Here is a 16909-nt window from a genome sequence, read left to right as displayed (position 1 = left end):
CAGCAACCTCTGTGGCCCTTGTCTGGCTCCAGGCCGGAGGCTGCTGGAGCCCCCTCGGGGCCCACCTGGTGTCCACTCTCGGGCTCACTGCTCCCAGCTCGGGCTGGGCCGTCCCTCCGACAGGTGCAACTGGTGCCTGTTGCTGGGTCCCTGCTGGGGCTCTTGCTGTGAGTGACGCCTGGGCACACCTGCCCCTGCCCTGGGGCTGCAGCTGGAGCCCTGTCTCGGGCTGGCATGGAGGAGAGGCTGGGAGAGAGGCAGCTCATGGGCAGCAAGAGGGGTAGAGGCTGGCTGGCCACTCGGAAGGTGTGCGACATGTGGGCTCGGTCCACGGGATGGCTGCTCCAGGGGAGTTGGCAGTGTGGCAGGGAGCCAGCCAGGGGAAGGCCAGAGATGAAAGAAAGCCAGGCTGAAACTGGGCCGCAGGCAGGGCAGGAGGCCCGGAGGCTTCAGAGGAGCCGTGGGGCTGGGGCTGGGGGTGGGGCTGGCCAGGCAGGAGGGTTTTCCAGAGGATCTGGGGCCGAGGGCAGAACTGGAGCCCTCGCTGGGCACTGGCTGAGGGCCCAGCACTCTGCCGGCTGATTTAATTTCCTAATGGTCTGCTAGTGCAGAGGATGGCAGTAGCTCCGTGAGGCCAGGGAGGCTCTGGGAGAGACTGGAACGCGGCTCGGACCCAGAGCCCGCCTTCCTGCATCCCACAGACAGCCTGCGCAGAATGCATCCGTGTGCCCCACTGTCTGTGGGGGCTGCCCCCCTACCCGCCCAGGGCTGGTCCCCTACGGGCCCTGGTGCCTGCCTGCCATCCCAGATTCCAGGTTGCTGTGTCCTCGGGACCTGGTTAAGGCCTGGCGTGTAGTAGGTGCTCAGTAAATAATTGGTGGGTCTGTGTCTGGGCTGTTTTCTCTGTGGCTGAGGCCTCACTGGGGGCTGTGGTGGGGCTGTGAACTCCTGGGGTGGAGGCCCTGTGGCCCGCTGCTCAGCTGTGGCCCCAGTGCAGTGTGTGGCATACAGAAGGTGCCTAATAAATGGGTGTTGAGTAAATGGAGACCTGGCCCTTGACCTGGCCGCTTGTCTCATTCTTTCGGGGGAGACTTTAGGGCAGACAGCTAGGGTGAGCGAGGCCGGGGGTCTGACTGTGGCCCGGTCACTTCTCTTGGGTCTCAGTTTATCATCTGTGAAGTGGGATCAGAGCGCCGGGTGGGGAGGCTTCTGAGAGCACCCAGGATGGGAGAGTGGAAATGTGAACCTCTGTGTGTGCCTTTGGGGGAGTCTCAACAGAAATGGGGTGCGGAAAGGCGGGGCTCCATGGAGGAGGGCATGTGAGCCTCTGCGACGCCAGAGCCTTGGTATCCGCCATCCAGTCCAGCCTTCCCTTGGACAGGGGGGAAACTGAGGCCCAGAGAGGGTAGGCGAGGGTTCTATGGGAGAAGAGGGCCTCCCCCTCCTAGTGTGTCAGCTCTACCCCCCCCCCAACCCACTTCCTCCTCTCACCCCACCGATGTTCTGCATCTCGAGGCTTCCTGCCCAGCTGCTGAAGTAGCAGCTGCAAAGGCCGCGTGAGGCTGTGGGCGCCCTGGGGACCCTGGTCCAGCCCCTGACTAGCCTTCAGCCCTGCAGCGCCAGCCACGTTTCCCTTGGCGTGGCCTCTAGGGTCTTGGGGTCTGGACCCTCCTCACCCTGGTCCGCCGGGCCTGCAGCTTGGCCCTGTTGCCGCCTGCACTCCCCTCTTCCGCCCAGGCCGCCGGCCTCCCGCCCGCGGTGCCTCCTCGGCCTGGGCCTTTGCCCCGTGCCCCCAGCTGCCCTCGCCGGAGCTCCACGGGGCCCTCCCTCACTGCTCTCAGCTCTTGCCCAGACGCCGCCTACTCCCCGCGCCTCTCTTGGCTCCCTGGGCAACACAGCAGCCTCCCTTCCCCGCGCCTTCTCGGCTTTCTTCTCCGTGGAACTTAGCGCAGTCTGCCACGCTATGTTTCCTCTTGTTTGTTGTCGGTCTCCCTTGGGTGCAGGGCAGGCCCTGTCTCCTGAGCTCCCCTCTGGGGCGGAGCCGGGCCCCCTGCAGCTCGCCTGGGGCTGTGGCCCCACGTTGTGAGGACGTCCCCGCGGTGGGAGTGGGCAGCCTGCGGCCCAAGAGGGCAGCCCCGGCCAGAGGTGGCAGCAAGTGGGGGACAGCGCTTGGGACCCTCTTCCCCCGAAGCCTCCTCACAGCTGCTTGGTGGCTTCGCCAGCAGAGCTGGGCTGGTGCGGGGGGGCGGGGGGGCATGTGGAGATAGCGAGGTACCGAGCTCTGTGTGTGTGCACGCACGCGTGTGTGTGCGTGTGCGTGAACGGCCGAGGTCACGGAGGGGCTGTGCGCCCCCCACCCTGCCCACCTCCCTCTCCTTCCAGCTGCAGCCCAAGCCCCCTGAGCTGGCGGCTCCAGCCCTGCAATTCTCCGGCACTTAAGGCAAAAATAAATCGCTGCCGGCAGCTGGCGTTCTGGGAGGTAGCAGCCGCGCCACCCCCCTGCCCCCGACCCTGTGCCTGTGGGCTCTTGGTTCCAGGCCAAGCCGGGCCAGGGGGGGCTAGGAGGACTGGGGGCCCCGCGGGGAGCTGGCTCCGTCCAGCCCCTTCTCAGGATGAGAGGTTGGCAAGGCCCAGAGAGCGCGGGGCCTGGCTGGGTCGCGCGACGAGCAGAGGTGGATGGAAGCCGGCGACTCCCGAGGGGACCGGGATCGGGGCAGGTGAGGGGGCTCAAAGGTGGGGCTTCGCAGGGGCCTGGCCCGTGGCCTTGTGGAAGCAGGGTGTGGGCAGGGCCCTGGACCCCCTCGCACAAGGCCCTGGGGACCAGCCCCTGGACATGTCTTTCCCTGCTGGCCTCTCCCTTTCCTTCTCAGAGAGGCCTAGAGGTCTCTGCCTGGTGAATCTTAGTGACACAGGCCCTGAGGAGGTCAGAATTCAGCCTTATTCATGCTTTTGACTATTGAGTCTGGAGCTGGTATCTTTGCTTTTACCCTGTGCCTGGGGCTGGGGGCTGGGGACTGATGTCTGGATTGGGGGAGGGTAAAGAAACCAGTAAACAGACACTTAAGGAAGCACAGAGTTTGTCATATTCTCTTGCTAATTATCACAGTTTTTAATGACAAGCGTGTTAACATGCTCACGGTAAAGCATCGCACGATCGTAAGGACAGAAAATGAATTTCTTTTTCTCAAACCTTGTCTCCCCCTCACCCCCACCCCAAAGCGTTATGCTTTTGAGGGGACTCATTAGAGAACCTTTTAGATTGTCTGAGTGTTTAACAAACATGTGGATGTAGTTGTGCACACCTGCTAGCAGCTGCAGCGCCCTCTCTCTGTCTGTCTCCCCCTCCCTGTTTCCGTGTTTTCTCATCTTCCCGTCCCTGCTGTCCCTGCTGCTGCCCCAGGCCCCATACTCGGGGGCTTCATCCTCTCTCCTTTGATTGACCCGAGGGCTGAGTCTCAGAGTCTTGGGACCACAGAATCTTAGCTGTGGAGTCTAGGAAAGCACTCAGCCACCCGAGTTCCTGGGCGATGGGCTGAGTCGTGGAGTTGTGGCCTCTTTGGGACAGAGAACCTGGAATTGCAGAATTGGCGTGTCTTACTCCCGGGAGAGGTGCTGAATCTTTGCTGGGGTCCCTCCTTCCTCAGACCCCTCGGGAAGCGGTTGGAGAATGCAGATCTCCTGGCTCCGTCCCCAGAAATTCTGGTTCCGAGGGCTGGGGTGGAGCCTGGGAACCTGCCCTTTTCGGTCTCCCCAGCAGTGCAGCCACCACGGGGAGGTCACCCTGCTGCAGCCCAGTCCTTGACCCTGGGCTGGCCCCGTCCCCTCTGGCCTCAGGGCCCACCCGGCCCAGCGTGGACAAATTTGAGGCTGTGCTCGAGTCCCGCAGGGAAGGCACGGTCCAGGCTGCGCGTCCGAGGTCCTCGGCAAGGGCAGGCCTCTGCTGGGGACTCGGTCCCCCCCCCACCTCTGAGCTTCCTGTCGGGTGCCAGCACCGTCACTCCTGTCACCTGGAAGGGCCGCCCCGCCTGGCTCCACTGAGGGCCCCTGTGGAAAGGGTCTGAGAGGCTAAGTTCGAGGGGGTGTTGGTCACCCCTGTGCTGGCCCCGGGCCTCAGTGACCCCGCGTGTGAAGTGGACGTGGGCATCGTGCCCCGCCTGGGCATCTGCTTTCTCATCCCTTTGCCACTTCAGCTCTGCGGTCAGGGCAGCCTCCGCTCTCTCTGCCCCCGGCCCCTCTGCCACACAGGCCGGAGGCTCACCGTGCCCGTCACCTCGGCCTGCTGTGCCTCAAGCTGTCGGAAGCACCTGCCCGGCTGGGGCAGCCAAGTTGCCCCCACCCCCACCCCAGGCCCCAGGAGCCTTCAGAACCACTGGAGGCAGTGCCTCCGAAAGTCCCCGGACAGCCCCGGAACGGCCCAGCCCCTCCCTCGGGGCTTCACAGCAGAGGAGACCCGAGCCACCCTCTTCCTTTCCTCTGCCGGCCCTGCCAGCCAGAGCCTTGCGGCACCTGTGGGCTCTGGCCCCGATCCTACAGCAGATGCCCCAGCCCTGAGGCTCCAGAGCCAGGTGACCAGGCCCCGGGTCCTGTCCCGACCCAGCTGCCCTCCTGGTGGGCCTCAGGGGTCCCCCAGTCACCCTGCCACAGATCGAGCACTGGTGGATGGGGAGTGAAGGGGGAGCAGCGCCCCTGGGGGCTGTGACCCGAGCCCTTGGTCTCAGTCTCCTCCTCTGGGAACTGGCGACACGAGGCGAGGTGGTTGAGCAAACCCACACACCCGACGTGTCTGCCCTGCCCTGCGAGGGGCAGCCGTCCTATGGGGTGGTCCATCAGCCAGGTCCAGAGGAGAAGACAGAAGTGGGGTGACGGGGGGAGCGGGTGGGCTCTGTACTACTTTCATACCAAGTCACCACAAACTGGGGCTTAAAACAAAACAGATGATCGTCTCTCCGTTCTGGGGGCCAGAGTCCGAAATCAAGATGTCGGCAGGGTCGCTTCCTCCGAGGATCCACCCCGGGCCTCTCTCCCGGCTCCCGGGGCTGCTGCGGCCCTCGGGGTTCCTTGGCGTCCCTCCAGTCTGCACCTCTGTCTTCACGTGGCCTTCTGCTCCCTGTGTCTTCTCTCCTCTCATGAGGACGCTTGTCATTGGACTCAGGGCATCCTTATCCAGGATGGTCTCATCTCCACATCCTTAGTTACACCTGCACAGACCCTTTATCTAAACAAACTCACATTCAGAGGCACTGGGCTGGGTGGACATATATTTTGGGAGAGCCGTCACTCAACCCGTTACACGTGGTCAACCTGGATATGCTGCCCTGTGTCTCGACTTTTTCTTTTTTAAGAAAAACATATTTTTTAGCAACGTGTCTTGGAGACACAAGCAGATACGGTATGCTTGGTCTGTGCCGCTTACCAGCTGTGTGTCCTTGGGCAGATTGCTTGACTGTTCTGTGTCTCAGTTTGCTCATCTGCAAAATGGAGGCATTAACGGTTCTTCCCCCCATCAGGCTGCTGGGGGCGATGAAAGGGATGCACAGGAGAGGTGTAGTAGGTGACCCCTTTGATTAGTACATCAACCAGCAGAACGGTTTTAAGGTCTGCCCAGTATTCCCTGCGCTGGGCTGGATTTCTGTTTCGTGAGCCTGCTTCGTTCCGGGGCCCCTCCAGCCCTCGGCTGTTATCACGTGTAACGCTGCCATGATCACCTGGGTACTGAGGTCCTCGTGCCAGCGCTGTCCAAGCAAGAAGTCCAGAAGCGGCCCTGCTGGGTCGGAGGGCTTGTGCCTTTGTAGCTTTTAGAGCTACCACCGCTGCGCCCTCCCGGGGTGGTCCCCGCCCCTTGGAGAGTTGAGCGTGCCTGGGTCTCACTGTGGCCTCCACCGCGTCTGTTTTAGAGCCAGTGCAGCGTTTCTTCCTGTTGAAACCCCTTCCTGTCGTTCCCTTCCTGGCAGAGTGGTCATTTCCCTGACCTTTGCCCTCCCCCAGGTTGAGGTCTTTGGGAGTTGGGTGGGTGCCCCTGCCATATATCCCGCTGGGTCCTCATGGCTAGCCCCAGGGGTGGGAAGCAGCTGCCCTATTTCCAGATGCCAACACTGGGCCTCAGAGAGATCGCATAGCAGCCCAGCCCATCTCTAGCAGTCTGTCTGCGCCTGGAGCCCGAGGGGCCTCCTCAGGTGTCTTGGTTTCCCTGCAAGCTTCCCTGGTGGCACAGTGGTTAAGAATCTGCCTGTCAAGGCAGGGGACCCTGGTTCGACCCCTGGTCCGGGAAGATCCCACATGCCGCGGAGCAACTAAGCCCGTGCGCCACAACTACTGAGCCTGCGCTCTAGAGCCTGCGAGCCACAACTACTGAGCCCACGTGCCACAACTGCTGAAGCCCGCGCGCCTAGAGCTGGTGCTCGGCAACAAGAGAAGCCACCGCAGTGAGAAGCCCGTGCACCGCAACGAAGAGTAGCCCCTGCTCACTGCAACTAGAGAAAGCCCGCGCACAGGAACGAAGACCCAGTGCAACCAAACATAAATAAATAAATTGATTAAAAACCCCCCAGCACTCTCCTCACTGGAGGGAGAGGGCTGGGTTTCACTCCTGCTGGCCCCCCTGCCCTGGCCCCATCCCTGGGCCACCAGGCAGAGTCCCTCTGGAGATGGCTGGTGAGCTGACAGGCCACTGTGATACCCTGGACTGAGGCCGTGTGCCCCGGGGGCCTGGGTGTCCTCAGCCCCCTCCCTTGGCTCCTGGCAACCGTCAGGATATTTTGGGGGCTCCAGCAAAATGCCCACCTTGGTGGTGGATTCAGCAGCCTGTGGTGTCACTGGGCGCCTTTATTTCTCAGGGAGTGCCGCGGTGTTTCGCTGAGACTTGGCGCCCAAAACGATGAAAATGACTGTTTCCTTGGTGTCTTCTGGTGCCAGGCGCTGCGCTCAGTGCTTTCCCGAACATCATCTCATTTAATTCTCAAAATGTACCGGCCAGGAGTGGAGCAGGGATTGAGAGATGGGGTGCTGAGGGAGGCAGGTGGCCAGACCGGGGAGCCCCACGGCTGGGCCCCCGGCGCCTCCAAAGGCACAGGGGCCTTTGAGAAGGGCTCTCCCTTGAGGGCAGGCCGAGACCTGGGCTGAGGATCTGGGAGGTGCAGTGTTGGGCATGAGCCAGGTTAGCCTGGATTTAAATGGGGCAGCCCCCCACGCCCCCCTGCTGTGTGACTCCAGGCAAGCAGCTTCACCTCTCTGAGCCTCACTTCCCTACTCTGAGAAATGGGGGCAAGTTTGCCCCGTTCAAACTGTGATTGTGTGTGCCCGGTGTTAGAACTGTTTCAGAAGTCTAGATGATGGAGGAGGGTTCTCAGAGTCCTGTCCACTTTACACGTGGAGAGACTGAGGCCCCAAGGGGGGAGGGACTGAATGACCTGCCACCCTCCATCCCCTGTGACCTCAGCCGCAGGACATGGGGCTGGTCCAGTCTCCCTCGTTTTTACCCTCACCGGACTAGGATAGAAAGACAGACCATTATTTGAGTGCCTGCTCTGTACTGGGAGGCTCGTGCAAGGGAAAGATTTAAGTTCTCGGCGTGCGGGTCGTGCCCCCTCTGTCCATTTCTTAGGCAGCGGTGGGGCTCACATCTGTCCGAGAGCCCCATGTCCCGGGAGAGCCCCCCACTCCCGTGGCTGCGTCGTGGGCATGCTGGGCTTTCCACAGACCTGCACGCGAACCTTTGCTGCTTGGGGAGACAGCAGGGTGGCCGATTCACTCACCGCTCGACTTTGGACCCGGGGGAAATGCATCCGCGTGGCCTGAGTGAAGTCTCTGCAGAAGTGGGGATGCTGGGGCTTGTGGAGCAGAGAAGGTGCCCCAGGGGAGGGGCTCTGGCCTGGCCCAGCAGGAGGCCTCCCAGGGTGAGTGTCCAGCCAGTGGACCTTAGAGAGCCCTTCAGAACCACCCCTGGTGCCCTGGTCCCCTGCCATCTGCCTCCTGAGCCCACCTTATCCCTCCTGGACATGCAGGAAACCAGACTTAAAGGACGTGAGCCCCTGAGTCCAGTTGCAGCCTGCACTGCCCTGGGGCCTCATGGACCCCTCTCTTGCTTCCAAGCTTGGGGCTCTGGCCCCAGACCTGCCCCCTTTCCACCCAGAACCTGGCCTCTTGGTCCGGGGGCCCTGCCTCCTGAGGCTCTCCGGGGTCCTGGAGTCTCCGCCGACAGTGTGGCCTCCTCATTCCTGAGAAAGTCAGAGGAGAACCTTGCAGCTCCCACCTCCCGCCACCTGTGTCCCCTCACCGTGCGTCCATCCCTTTCCTGTGGATGGACTGTTGTCCCCCACGGCCACTTGGCCCCTCTGCCTTCACCTACCCAAGGCCATTGCTGTGGTGTCTCCCTCTCCCCGCTAGCCCCTTCCCTGCACCCTGCACCTGTTCCTTTCAAAGGCGATCACGGAGGGCCTGCCATGGGCCGGCACTGCCTCCAAGCACCAGGACACGTCAGGGGACGAAACAAAGCCCTGCCGGCATCCATCTGCAGTAAAAACTCTCAGTAAACTAGGAACAGAGGGAAACTTTCTCAACTTGGTAAAGGCACCTACAAAAGTCCTGGAGCTGACATCATACTTAATGATGAGAAGCTTGGCTTTCCCACTAGGAACAAGGCAAGGAAGTCCTCTCTCACCAGTGCTTTTCAACATCGTACTGGAAATCCTGGCTGATGAGATAAGACAAGAAAAGGAAATAAAAGGTATACACATTGGGGAGGAAGACACAAAACTGTCTCTATTCACGAATGACAGGATCATCTATGTAGAAAATATGAAAAAATCGACAAGAAAACTCTAGGAACTAATAAGCAGATACAGCAAGGTTGCAGGATACAAGGTTAATGTACAAAAGTCAATCAGTTTCCTATATACCAACAGTAAACAAGTGAAAAGTGAAATCTAAAATGAAAATCACAATACCATTTCTATTAGCACCCTCCCCCCCCCAAATAAACCACCGAGGTATAAATCCAACAAAACCCTGATGAATGAAATCAAAGAAAAACTAAATAAATGGAGAGATATTCCATGTACACGGATAGGAAGACTCAATATTGTTAGACATCAGTTATTCCCAACTTGATCTATAGATTCAATGCATTCCCAATCAAAATCCCAGAAAGTTATTTTATGGATATCGACAAACTAATTCTAAAGTTTATATGGCGAGGCAAAGGACCCAAAACAGCCAACACAGTACTGAAGGAGAAGAACAAAATTGTAGAACTGACACTAACTGACTTAAAGACTTACTATAGGGACTTCCCTGGTGGTGCAGTGGTTCAGAATCCGCCTGCCAATACAGGGGACACGGGTTCGAGCCCTGGTCCGGGAGGATCCCACATGCCACGGAGCAAATAAGCCCATGCGCCACAACTACTGAGCCTGTGAGCCACAACTACTGAGCCCGCATGCCACAACTACTGAAGCCCGTGCGCCTAGAGCCTGTGCTCCGCAACAAGAGAAGCCACCGCAATGAGAAGCCTGCGTACTGCAACGAAGACCCAACACGGCCAAAAATAAATAAATTTTAAAAATAATAAATAAATTTATTTTTTAAAAAAGACTTAACTATAAAGCTACAGTGATCAAGACGTGTGGGGTTGGCAACAGGACAGACAGATCAATGGAGCAAAGTAGAGAGCCCAGAAATAGACACACACAAATATAGTCAACAGATCGCTGACAAAGAAGCAAAGGCAACACAGTGGAGCAAGGATAGTCTTTCAACAAATGGTGCTGGAAGAACTGGATGTCCACACGCAAAGAAGTTAATCTAAACACGGACCACACACCCTTCACATGAATTAACTCAAAATGGATCCTAAATGTACGTAAAGCACAAAGCTATGAAATTCCTGAAGATAGAGAAGGAGAAAACCTCGATGACCTTGGGTATATGCCCTTTTAGACACAATGTCAAAGGCATGATCTGTGAGAGAAATAATTGACAAGCTGGACTTCATGAAAATTAAAAACTTCTGCTCTGGGAAAGACAACGTTGAGAGAATCAGAAGACAAGCTACAGACAGGGAGAAAATATTTGCAAAAGACGCATCTGATGAAGGGCTGTTATCCAAAATAAAGAACTCTTGAAACTCAACAATAGAGAACAAACGACAAACAGACAATAGGAAAAAATGGGCCGAAGATGTGAACAGACACCTCGGCAAAGAAGATATACAGATGGCAAGTAAACATATGAAAAGATGCTCTAGAGACTTCCCTGGTGGGCCAGTGGTAAAGAGTCCGCCTTCCAGTGCAGGGAACGTGGGTTTGATCCCTGGTCAGGGAACTAAGATCCCACATGCCACAACTACTGAGCTTGTGCACATCAACGAGAGAGCCCGCGTACCTCAAACTACAGAGCCTACGCGCTCTGGAGCCCGCGTGCCACAACTGGAGAGAGAAAAACCTTCACGTCACAACTAGAGAGAAGCCCACGTGCCACAAAGAGAGATCCCGTGTGCCTCAACTAAGACCCCATGTGGCCAAATAAATAAATATTAAAAAAAAAAAAAGAAGAGATGCCCCACATCATTTGTCAGCAGGGAAATGTAAGTTAAAACAACAGTAAGATACCACCACATACCTTCAGAATGGCTGGTGAAGACGTGGAACCCTCATCACTGCTGATGGGAATGCAAAACGCTGCAGTCACTTCGGAAGAGTTCAGCAGTTTCTTACAAGACTAAGCACACTTTACCGTGTGACCCAGCAACCCTAACTCTAACCCTTGGTATTTACCCAAGGAAGCTGAAACTTACATCCACACCAAACGCCGCAGGCAGGTGTTCACAGCAGCTTTATTGGTTATTGTCAAAACTTGGAAGCAACCAAGATGTCCCTCAGTAGGTGATGGATAAGTAAACCGTGGTCCATCCTGACAGTGCAGTATCTTTTAGCACTAAAAAGAAATGAGCTGTGAGGCCATGGAAACACGTGGAAGAACCCTAAATGCATATGACTCAGTGAAAGAAGCCGGTCCTAAAGGGCTACATGCTGTGTGATTCCAGCTATATGATGTTCCGGCAAAGGCAGAACGGTGGAGACAGCAGGCAGATCAGCGCTTGCCGGGGTGGCGAAGGGGAGACGGACAGGCAGAGCACTGGATATTTAGGGCAGTGAGCTGTTCTGTGTGACACTGTCATGGTGGATACAAGTCTTTGTACATTCGTCCAGACCCACAGAAAGTACAGCACCAAGGGTGAGCCCCGAGGTAAACTGTGGCCTTCGGGCGATGCTGACCTGTCAGCGCAGGTTCACTGATGGCGGCGAAGGTCCCGCTGTGTGGACGGGTGTTGCCGGTGGGGAGGCTGTGCGTGTGCGGGGTCGGGGTGTGTGGGAAATCTCTGTGCCCTCCCCTCAGTTTTGTTGTAAACCTAAAACTGCTCTAAAAACCACTCTTGAGAAAAAAAGAGAATCCCTGCCCTCACGTGTCCGTGGGCAACTGAGCATAGACTCCTGAATTAGTGATCAGGGAACATGTGAGAGGGTAGGGCCGTCTGAGCAGAGACCCTCGTGGAATTGGGGAGGAGCTGGCCGGGGTCTGGCAGACTGCAGCTGGGCTCGTGTCTCTTTCACGTGTCTCCTCATAAAAGTGGATCGCAGTGAACCAAGGTGATCTGTGTCGAGGGGCTGAGCCCCCTGAGCCCGTGGGCGTGCGGTGGGAGTCACGCCACCCACTCGGGGTCCCAGTGGAGCCGTGGGACCCCGGGGTCCCGCAGGCCTGGCACACAGTAGGTGCTCAGTTGAGGGGCACAGATGTGGACGTGTGTGTGCCCAGCAGGCATGGATGGGCTCCCCAGGGAAGGGGGCGTCTGCCTGCTGCTGGGAGGACAGAAAGGCTGGCAGGGGACAGGAGCCCCTCTCTCTGCACCCCACAAAGGCTGCAGCTGCTCCGGGTGGGAGGCGGGGGCACAGCTGATCCCCCACCCCCTAATCAGCCTGTCAGTGCCGAGGAGCCTGCAGGAGCTCCCATCAGGGCTGTGCCGGTGGCTGGATTCGGAGGGAGTCCCAGCCACCTGCTTCCCCTTGGTCTGGGGGCTGGCGCTGCAGGAGTGGAGGGTCTCATGGACCCCCACCCTCCTTTCTGTGCCCCTCCTTACAGCACAGCATCCTCAGGGGGTGGAGCCCAAGCACGTGGGTTCAGAGGGTGGGCCTGGGACCAGCCGTGTAGGCGGGGTCGGGCCATCTGAATGGCAGGCTGTGTAGACAGTGCGGGGTGCTTCGCTGTGTGTGCTGCGGCCGTGCAGGTCCCTGACTGTGGCGGGCGCGTGTCTGAGTGTGTAAGCGGGCACGAGGAGCGCGTGCGCTGTGACCAGTGAGGCGGCTATGACCGATGGCTCAGGTGGGGAAGGGCCGTGCCGCCCCGTGCTCTGTGTTTTGACCCTCGGTAACTTTTAGGTCCCCGTGTCTTTCGTGGTCTCCTGTCCCATCACTCTGCTCCCAGCGTCTCCCTGGCTCGTGGGTTCTGTGGCTCCCGTCACCCCGCCTCAGGATCCCCCCGACACCCCTGGCTGGAGGGAGGGTGTGGGCTCCGGGGTCTCAGGAAAGGACGTTCCTGGAAGCTCGCGCTGCTTCGGACTTTGGTGGATGTCGACACGTTGCTTTGCTGTGGTGACCCCGGAAGGCGCCGGTACTCTCTTTACCCCCGTTTACAGAGGAAAGCATGAGGCTCAGAAAGGTTAAGGGGTTTTCTGGGGCCCGTCTGGGAGTGTGGCTGTGGCTGATGGGGAAGCCGTCAGAAGGCCAGCTTCAGGGCCCCACGCGGTCTGCCCCCGCGTCGCTGCTCACCCCCACCCCTGTGCCGCCCTTCCTTGTGGGCACAGAGTCTCTGCGACTCCCTGCCTTTGTGCAAGGCCTGGGGTGCCTTTTCTTCCTTGCTTATGGGGCCATCACGGTCCGATGGCCATCAATCTGGTGCTGGGACCTTGAGTGCCCCTCTGGGGGCCCCAGACCCCTGCCTGGGTTGACCTGCCAGTAGGAGGTGGAGGCTTGAGTGGCGGGAGACTGGTGGACCCTGGGCCGTTAGGGCCCCTTCAGCCCTCCCTTCCATAGCTGACGGCTGAGTGCCCACTTGGCCAGGTGCCGGGCTGGTCCCTACCACCCATTATACACATGGGGCTTCAGAGGTCGGGAGTGCAGCCCCCATGCACCTACTGCTCCACCCTCCAGCTGTCACGCCGAGCACTGAGGGTCCTGCGTTTGGGCCAGGACGTGGCTCCCCAAAGCTCGGGGCCGGGGGTGCCACTGAGAGTCAAGGGGGCTGTCCCCACTGCAGGACATTGCCAGTCACTGGTGCTGGCCTCTCCTGCCACCCCACAGGTGGGACAGAGAAGGGGGTGGGGTCTGGGCTGTAGCCCACATGGTCTCCAATGTTCAGAGGCCATCTTCCTGTGCCTCGGTTTCCTCCGATGTCAAAGCAGGACTCTCGTGAGGCTTAAATGAGGACATCCAGGTAAAGTCCCCGGGTTCCAGGTAGGCGTGTGGCAGATGCCCAGAGAGCATGGGCACTCCTTACCGCCATCTGCCCTTGCTCGTGCCCGGCCCTGGGCTGGGTGACAGTCAGATCTAGAGGCTCAGGGCTCCAGGCTGGGGGTGAGGGGATACGTAGCGTGGTCGCTCTTTGGGCCCCCGCGGCCAGGCCCGGGCCGAGGTGTCACTCAGAGGTCCCAGCTGCCCTGGCTTGGAGTCGGGTGGGGTGAGGGGCTGTCTGGCTCTCAAGGGCTCGCTGAGGCCGGAGCACACCTGGACAGGCCCGTGGGCAAGGCAGGGACACCAGGGCTCAGAGGGGGGCTGCCAGGTGCGTGAGTCAGAGTTGGAACTGGAACTCAGAACTGGCACCCCGCAAAGCCCGTGCAGTTCTGTGGTTCGGCAGGCGGGCCGCTTCGTGCTTTGCAGACGACGTGAACGCCAGCGCCATGACCACTTGCTGAGGGGTTCTTGTGTGAAGGCCTTGTGCTGGGTGCCACGTCTTGCGTGCCCACCCCACCCTCAGAGGGCCTGCTGGTGCCTGTCGTACGCATGAGGACACAGGAGCTGCGAGGCGGCCGCACTGCCCTCCGGACCTCTAGCTGGCTCCGTTCCCGGGGTCTCAGGAGAAGCCAAGGTCAGGGGTTGCCCAGGGGGTGGAGGTCGGCAGGGGCTTTCCAGAGTTCCCTGCTCTAATGCCAATGTGGCCAGGCGAGGGGCACCTTCTCCGTGAGGGTGACGACCGGAGGTCAGCGCTAGGGTTCGAGGGCCCTTCACACTGTGCTGGTAGCTGGGTCCTTGGAGGTACCAGAACCAGGCAAGCTGCCCTCCCCTGGTGTCTGGAAGGTGGGCTAGGCTTTGAGGCAGGGTCGCCTCACAACGTGAAGGGGCCCCACATGGCTTCTGCTTCAGGTAGCAGTGCGGACTGACTGCCCTGAGCCATTCTCATCCCCCTGGGGCTGTTCCCTGCACGCATCAGGGGGTTCGCGCAGGGCATGGATTGGGGCACATTATCAGTCAGGGTCACACATCTGGCTTCCGTTCCTGGCTGTGTGACCCTGGGCAAGTCACTTCACCTCTCTGAGCCTCAGTTTCCTCTTCTGTAAAACGGGAGTCATAGGGCTGCTCTGGGACTCAGTTAGGGAGGTCAAATGCTGTGCAGTAAAGGCCCAGGCTTTGGGGCGGCTTGGCTGCGTTTAGTCCCCAGCTCTGCCTCCTACAGGCTGTGTGGCCTCGGGTGAGTCACTTCGGCTCTCCAAACCTCAGTTTCCTCATCTGTCAGATGGGGACAACAGCAGACTCTTCCTTACAGGGCTTTCTCAGGGCACAGGGAGGCAGGTAGGGCAAAGCCCCTGTAGATGTGAGCGCAGGCCGGTGTGAGCACCTCGCACTTCTGCCTGACGCAGCCCGTGTCGGGGTCTCAGCTCCTGGCTGCTTGCGGGGTGCAGAGCACCGGCGGTTTCATCCCCGTGCACGCTGTCTGATGAGATATAAATAGCGTGCAATGTTTGCGAGCGAGATAGGGAAGCGTCTGGCCGGGCCCTCCCTCCCCACCCAGCAGAGGCAGCGAGGCTGGCGAGCTGGCCGCGGGGATGGGAAGGGGATAGGAGCTCGTGAATAAATCATCACACGATCTGGGCTAATGCACTGGCCACGAGGCAGCGCGTGCCGTTAGTGCGTTAACTGTCCAGAGAGGGTGACTGTGTGCGGCTCGGCCCAGCGTCCTCTGGTCTGCAAAGTGCCTGGTGCCTAGGGTGCCCTCTTCCGGGGCTTGGTGAGTCTGTAGAGTGGGGGGCCCACCCAGTCCCTGACTGCTGCCATCCCTGGTGGGCTCCCCGGGACTCTGAAGGGACCCCCCACACCAGGGGCTGTCCGCCCGCTGGGTCCTGGGACCTGTGGCAGCCCTCGCTGGGTTGGGACAGGTGGGCCGGGTTGCGGTGGGAGCCGTGAGCGGAGCCTGGGGCTGCGCCTCACCCTCACAGCCCTCCAGCTCCTTCTCTTCTTTGTGTTCAGTGGTTTGATTTTTTTTTTTTTTTTTTCTTTTGAAGCAAGGCTGCCCCAGCTCAGCCAGTTACCAAGGTGACCAGACCATCTCCACCACCACACAGCCACGGCCAGGGCTGGGTGAGGGGCTTCGGTGCGTGCACACGCACGTAGCCTGAACGTGTGTGCGTGCCTGTGCCATACCTTGTGCACACGTGTGCGCACACACAGCTCGCACATACGCATACACATGTGCAAGAGCAGGCGCACGGAGCCTCACCCCATGTGTCCAGCCTTGGCATGACGTAGGCACAGATGCATTCTCGTGAGGACACAGCCCACGTGCCTTTGGTGTGTTCCCGCGGGGGAGCAGGGACGCACAGACATGCGCTGCCCGGTGTGAGCAGCGGGCTGCCAGCTACGTCCCTTGCGCCCTGGTCTCTGTGTGAGTGGCTGCACAGCTGTGGAGTGAAACACAGCATATCCAGACTCCAGGCCACTGCAGCCCCGCCTCCCATGCACTGCCTTCCCGCTGCTGCCCCTCCCTGGTCACCTCTCTCCCAGGTAAACTACCTGCCCCCAAATCCTTGACTCAGAACCTGTTTCTGGGGAAACAAAGTGAGGCCAGGTGTGTACGTACCACGACGCTCCTGGAATAACACGTACCCGCACCCCAGGCCGTGTGTCCATGCAGGATGTGTGCACCCATGAGCACGTTGGTGTGCTGGTCCCGGCTCTGCACCCTGTGCGTAGACTAACAGCTGTACTAGGCAGGCAGTAGAATTGGGCCCCTTTTACAGATGTGGAAACTGAGGCAGGCATTAGTCATGTAAACACGTGCCTTAGAGGTGGAGGAGGGCAAGCTGGAGCTGGCAGAGGTCGGGACCAGGTGTGGGGGTGTCCCACGGGCCCCCAGCCTCCCCAGGACTCCCTGCCTGAGGACGGCACAGCCCCAGGCACCGACTGGCCTGTGGCCTTGGGGCACTGCATTCTCTCTCTGACCCTGTTGCTTTCTCTTTGGGCAGTGTCTCACAGGATTGTTGAGGGGCGCACACAGTTGGTGCTAAATAAAGGCTCCAGGTGTGAGAAAGCTTTTCCTGGGGCTCTTAGTGGCCATCCTTCCTGGGCTTGGGGCAGAGACCTGCAGCTCACACCCCCTGCACCAGGAACCATGCCCCCGCAAATATACCTTCTCTTCCTGGGCGCGGGCTCAGAGAGGGCTGGTGGCTCAAGCCAAGGTCACACAGCACAGCAGGGCCTCATAGGATCCAGACACCAGGCCCCTGCCCCACCAGTCTTGGGCTCTCAGCAGCCCCTGCCTTCCCACAGCACCAGTTAGCCATGAGGGAGAGGCAGCCAGGCAGAAGGCTTCCTGCAGGAGGTGGTCCTGAGCCCCTTGGAGAGACTGTGGTTTCTCCTGGAGACATCAG

The 16909-nt window shown here is 59.5% G+C and overlaps 1 protein-coding gene across 4 annotated transcripts in view; it reads left to right on the top strand.

Moving 5' to 3' along the window:
- Positions 1 to 16909, top strand: part of KCNJ12 (potassium inwardly rectifying channel subfamily J member 12) — a 36770-nt gene that overhangs the window by 2961 nt on the left and 16900 nt on the right. The window lies entirely within an intron of this gene.

This window comes from Pseudorca crassidens, chromosome 19 (assembly GCF_039906515.1).
Source record: "Pseudorca crassidens isolate mPseCra1 chromosome 19, mPseCra1.hap1, whole genome shotgun sequence".
In the NCBI taxonomy this organism is placed as follows: Eukaryota; Metazoa; Chordata; class Mammalia; order Artiodactyla; family Delphinidae; genus Pseudorca; species Pseudorca crassidens.
This window is presented reverse-complemented; position numbering and strand designations above follow the sequence as displayed.